We start from the raw sequence: 6,282 nt of genomic DNA on the forward strand, positions 1-6,282 counted from the left end.
TATAAGAGATTATGGATTGTAATTAGGTTGTAATCACTAGATTGTAATAATATCAAACTTTTTGTTTGGTGGACATAGCCTAGGGATTGGGTGAACCACATTAAATCTTGGTTCCTTCTATTATTTTCTGTGTGATCTATTATTTTTTGTTATTGGTTATATTTCCATGTAATTGCTATTTTCTATTTGTGGTTTAATCCTAACAAGTGGTATCAGAGTGAGGCTATTTTTTAGTTATCCTCTATAGGAAAGTCTCATGGTTGAGTGGGAGTCTCACGGTCAAGTGGGAGTGATGGAAGATGAGGGTAAGCTGAGGGTTGATAGGTTTAATGGGAATAACTTTCAGTTATGGAAGATGCAAATGGAAGACTATCTTTATTAGAAGGATTTATGGAAGTTGTTAGAAGGAAAAGCCAAGAATCAAGAATCTATGACAAACGATGAATGGGATCTTTCGGACAGAAAAGCACTTGGAAGCAATTGATTATGCCTAGCACCATTGGTGACATTTAATATTACAAAAGAAAAGATGATAGAAGAATTGATGCAAACCCTAGTGAAACTATATGGAAAGCCCTCCGCTTCAAACAAGGTATTTCTCATGAAGCATTTATTTAATATGAAAATGGTAGAAGGTGGACCAGTTACAGAACATTTAAATAAGTTTAATACTATTACTAGTTAGTTATCTTATGTGGGTGTCAATTTTGATGAAGAAATTAGGGCTCTCTTGATTTTGTGTTCTTTGCCTAAAAGTTGGAATGGCTTGGTAATGGCTATGAGTAATTATGTTCCTAGATCTAGTACACTAAAATATAATGATGTGATTGGTGTTATTTTGAGTGAGGAAACTCGTAGGAAAACCTCAGGTGAATCTACATCAGGAAGTGCTTTGAATGCACAAAGCAGGGGCAGAACGACTGAGAGAGGAAGTAACTCTAAAAATCATGGAAAATCAAGAGGAAAGTCAAAGGGGAGGAGGTCTCAATCAAGATGACCCAATGACTACTAGTACTGTGGGAAACCATGTCATAAAAAGAAAGATTGCTAGAATCAAAAGAAAAATGAAGGAGATAAATCAAATGGAGACAAGGAAGCAAATTTGGTAAGCAACAAATCCAAATAGGATGCTTTGCTTCTATCTTTAGAAAGTGTTGATGATTCATGGGTTTTAGATTTTGGTGCTTCATTTCATGCTACACCTCATAGAGGTTATTTCATTGATTATGTCCAAGGGGATTTTGGACTTGTTTATTTGGGGGATAATGAACCCTGTTAGATTTTTCAAAAGGGAAAAATTAAGATTAAGTTGTAGAATGGGAATCATTAGCTACTACACGAGGTAAGACATGTTCCAACGCTAAGTAGGAATTTAATCTTGGTAGGGAAACTTGGTGATGAGGGTTGTATAGTTACTTTTAATGATAAAAATTGAAAGGTTTCAAAAGGTTCCCTTGTAGTAGCAAAAGGTGTGAAAATAGGCACCTTATATCTTTGTGCAGGTCATATTGTTCCTTCTACTTTAATTATTTCAGAGAAAAAATGAATGTTCAGGAACAATTGCTGCAGTTGAGTAGGGAGAACAAATAGTTGCTATAAATTCTGATACAGTGTTGTGGCACAATAGACTTGGGCACATGAGTGAAATAGGTATGAAAGTACTTCATTCAAAGAAAGTTTTACCAGGTCTAAAATGTGTTAATATGGACTTCTATGAAAGTTGTGTGTATGGAAAACAAAAGAAAGTGAGTTTTGTGAAGACTAGGAAGGAAAACAAAAAGAAGAAATTAGAGCTTGTGCATACCAATGTATGGAGATCGACTCAAATATCTTCCCTTGGTGGCTCTCATTATTATGTTACATTTATTAATGATGCAAATAGAAAAGTATGGGTTTATTTCCTTAGACAGAAATCTAATGTATTACAAACTTTTAAGAAATGGAAATGCTTGGTTGAAAATGTGACTGGTAAGAAATTAAAATGTCTCAAATCTGATAATGGTGGTGAGTATTTTAGTAATGAATTTGAAGATTATCGCTCCACTAATGGTATTCATAGATAGAAAACTATTCCAAGCACTCCACAGGAAAATGGAGTGGCTAAACATATGAACAAGACTATAATGGAGTGCATAAGGAGCATGAGGTTGCATGTTGGGTTTCCCTTACACATGTGGGCAGAGGCTATCAATATTATTTTATATTTGATTAATAGAAGTCCCTCTACTCCTTTGGGTTGTGGTATTCTAGAGGAGGCATGGACTGGTAAGAAGGTGAGTTATTCTTTTCTCAAAACCTTCGATTATGAAGCATTTTCTCACATAGATTCTAAAAATAGAACCAAGATAGAAGCTAACTCAAAGAAATGTGTATTTGGTAGATATGGCATTGATGAATTTGGTTATAGGCTTTGGGATTTTGAAAATTAGAAAATTGTAAAAAGCTAGGATGTCATATTCAATGAGAAAGTGTTGTACAAAGATCTGTTGTAGCAACATGAGAAGAAAGAAGATGATTATGTAGTGTTGGATGATACTCTAGAAGATGATGTTCCAGCCATTCCTCATGATGTGCAACAACAAATATAACACACACCGGTGAATGTTAGATGGTCAACAAGGAAAATTAGACCTCTAGAAAGATTTTTTCCCTCTTTGTATTCTATTTTACTTACTAATGTTGGTGAACCTGAAAGTTATGATGAAGTTGTGTAGGTGAATACTAAGATTCAGTGGCAGTCTACAATCAAAAATGAAATGGACTCTTTGCTGAAGAATAAGACATGGGATTTGTGCAAGTTGCCTGGAGGTAAAAAAGGCTTTACAGAATAAGTGGATTTACAAGTTGAAAGATGAGGAAGGAGGTAAGAAAAGATTTAAAGCCAAGTTAGTTGTGAAAGGATTTGCACAAAAAAAGGGCATTGATTTTGATGAGATATTTTCTCCTATTGTTAAGATGACTTCTATCCGTACTGTTTTAAGTCTTGTGGCTACTAAAGATTTGCATTTACAGTAGCTTGATGTTAAAATAGCCTTCCTTCATGGTGATTTGGATGAAGAGATATATATGGCTTAGCCACAGGGATTTTTGGTCAAAGGTAAGGAGAACTTAGTGTACAAATTGAAGAAAAGTTTATATGGCTTGAATCAAGCACCTCTATAATGGTATCTAAAATTTGACAGTTTTATGCTTGAGCATGGTTACAATAGGTGTCATTTAGATAATTGTGTCTACTTTAAGAGGTTAGATGATGATAGCTACATTATTTTATGTTTATATATTGATGATATGCTTGTAGCTAGGTCTAACATAGATCACATTAAGGGGTTGAAATGCCAATTAGCACATGCATTTGCTATGAAGGATTTGGGGGCAACAAAAAAAATCCTTGGTATGAAGATTTGCAGAGATAGGAAGAATAGAACATTGACGCTATCTCAGGTTGATTATGTTGAGAAGGTGTTGCAATGTTTTTCTATGGAGAATGCTAAAGTTGTTAGCACAACTTTACCTGGTCATTTGATGTTGACTAAGGAGATGTGTCCCAAGACAGAAGAAGAAGAGGATAAGATGTCCAAGATACCCTATGCTTCAGTTGTAGGAAGCTTTATGTATGCTATGGTATGTACTAGGCTAGATATTGCACATGCAGTGGGAATCATTAGCAAGTATATGAGTCATCCAGGAATTGAGCATTGGAATGTAGTCAAATGGATTCTTAGATATTTGAGAGGAACATCCAACAAGTTTTTACATTTTGGGGGCTCTACTACTGATTTATAGGGATATGTTGACTCATATTTGGTAGGGGATATTGATCCTAGGAGAGTACTATAGGTTATGTCTTTACTATTGGTGGGGTAGCCATGAGTTGGATTTCTAGGTTACAAAAGGTTAATGCTTTATCCACTATAGAGGCAGAGTATGTAGCTGCTACAGAGGTAGCCAAGGAGATGATATGGCTTCAATTTTTCTTAGAAGAATTGGGACATCCTCAAAAGGATAATTATTTGTTCACAGATGGTCAGAGTGACATTCATCTTGTAAAGAATTCAGTTCTGCATTCAAAGACCAAATACATAAAGTTGTGGTACCATTTCATTCGATTAGTTTTGGATGATGGATAGTTAAATCTAGAGAAGATACATACAAATGACAATCTAGTAGATATGTTGACAAAGGTAGTAATAAGGGAGAAGCTAAACTCCTCTTCAGCTTTGGTTGGTCTTCTAGACTAAAAATGAATAATAGAATAGCAGAGTCCAGGGTGGTTTGATCCAGTGGGAGCCTCATGGAGTAGCGACATCGCTATAGGATTAGTCTCCAAGTGGGAGATTGTTGTTTAGTGTGGAGCCTGATCAGTCCCTAAGTGGGAGATTGTTAGTATGTGGTGACTGATCAAGAAAGTACTGTACATACTTCATAAATTCATTTTTTTGGTACTATTCATAGATTTTCCATTAGTAGATTCACCACTAAAGTAATGGCTAATTTATGACCGACATGTAGTAACCCTAAAGTAGTTTAATACTTGTATAAAAGGGTTTAGGGTTAGGGTTGTTTTATATAGTTGTGATGCAAAATTGGTTCTTGCAATGGTATTGAGCTGTAAGGGATAACAGATTGTAATCAGGTCATAATTACTGGATTGTAATAATATCAGACTTGCTATTTGGTGGACATAGCCCAAGGATTGGGTGAACCACTTAAATCTTAGTGCCTTGTGTTATTTTCTATGTGATCTATTATTTTGTGTTATTGGTTATATTTGCATGTAATTGTTATTTTTTGCCTATGGTTTAATCCTAACAGTGAAGTACATTATCTAGGTCTCTATTGCTACTATTGTGGTGGCTATTATCATTGTTGTTGTGGTTATTATATTGGCTATCTTGACACTACCATCCCAACTCAGTCTATAAATCATGGGAAGGGATGACTCACAAAAAAGTGCCTAGTATGTTGGAGCCATCCCCCCATCTACTACTATTGCTAAGTAATCCCATAAGTCATAGTAATAGGGTGTGCATTGATCATAGATCTGCCCTAGTCTAGTCTAACAGACCATCCCCTCTCCACATCTGAGGCAAAGCAACCATAAGTGCAATACTCATGTGAGATATCCTATGGCCAACCATATTGTCACCACATATGGGTTAATGGAAATCTCTCAATCACTTGGATTGAGTGACCAACCAATAGTTGGGAGGAAAACATATGTTCAAGCTCAACTTGGGCATCATCCCATGCCTTAGTCTCTTGCCATGGTTGCCAAACTACTGCTACTGGTCATTGAACTAACCTCTCCATTACTTAGTCTTACCTAGAGCTATTTGGGTTATTTGTCCATGGTATCTACAGATGTAAGGCTCAAGATCCTGCCTCCCATCAGAAAAAATGGGCCTCATCATGGGCAAGTGATTCCATGCCCACACTTGAAGAACATAGACCCCTATAGCCATGCTCTTCCTCTCATGATAGACAATCTTGTGCATCCATCTGAAGCATGCTGGCTCATCCAAGATTCATTGGACCATCCATCCCCATCCACACTCGAGTTCATGCTGACCTCTATCAAGCATTAGAAAGAAACTGATGAATACTCTCAACATCATTGCTAATCTGTGGGTGGGACCATATGTATGCACTAACTCATCCCATATGATGGCTCAAACCATGATGAGATCCTCCTGAAAGATGGCCCTCAGTACCACTATACCTAGTTGTGGTTGTGTGTCATACGCCACTCATGGCCCATGAAAGGGTATCCATAGAATCCTGTAGATGGGGTAATGGTCATCTCTCCTAATGGTAGGTGAAAAGTGTTCATCTGTGAATATAAATGCTCAAAGAGTGTAGTTAGTAAACTATGATTCACCACTAATGCAAGAATGCAAATACTAGCTCATCCAACATTGGTTGGAGCATCTATCCCGATCCACACTCGAGTTTGTGTTGGCCTCTATCAAGCATTAGAAAGCAATTGATGAATACTCTGAGCACCACTGCCAATCTATGGGTGGGACCATATGTATGCACTAACTCATCCCATGTGAACGCTCAAGCCATGATGAGATCCTCCTGAAAAATGGCCCTTAGTGCCACTGTACCTAGTTGTGGTTGTGTCATAGACCACTCATGGCCTATGGAAAGGTATCCATAGAATCCTATAGATGTCCTCTAGGGTAATGGTCATCTCTCCCAATGGTAGGTGAAAGTGTTCATCTCCGAATGGAAATGCTCAAAGAATGCAATCAATAAACCATGATTCACCACAAATGT

Source organism: Cupressus sempervirens, chromosome 5, assembly GCF_028749045.1.
Source record: "Cupressus sempervirens isolate cs-2001-9-10 chromosome 5, ASM2874904v1, whole genome shotgun sequence".
Taxonomy (NCBI): domain Eukaryota; kingdom Viridiplantae; phylum Streptophyta; class Pinopsida; order Cupressales; family Cupressaceae; genus Cupressus; species Cupressus sempervirens.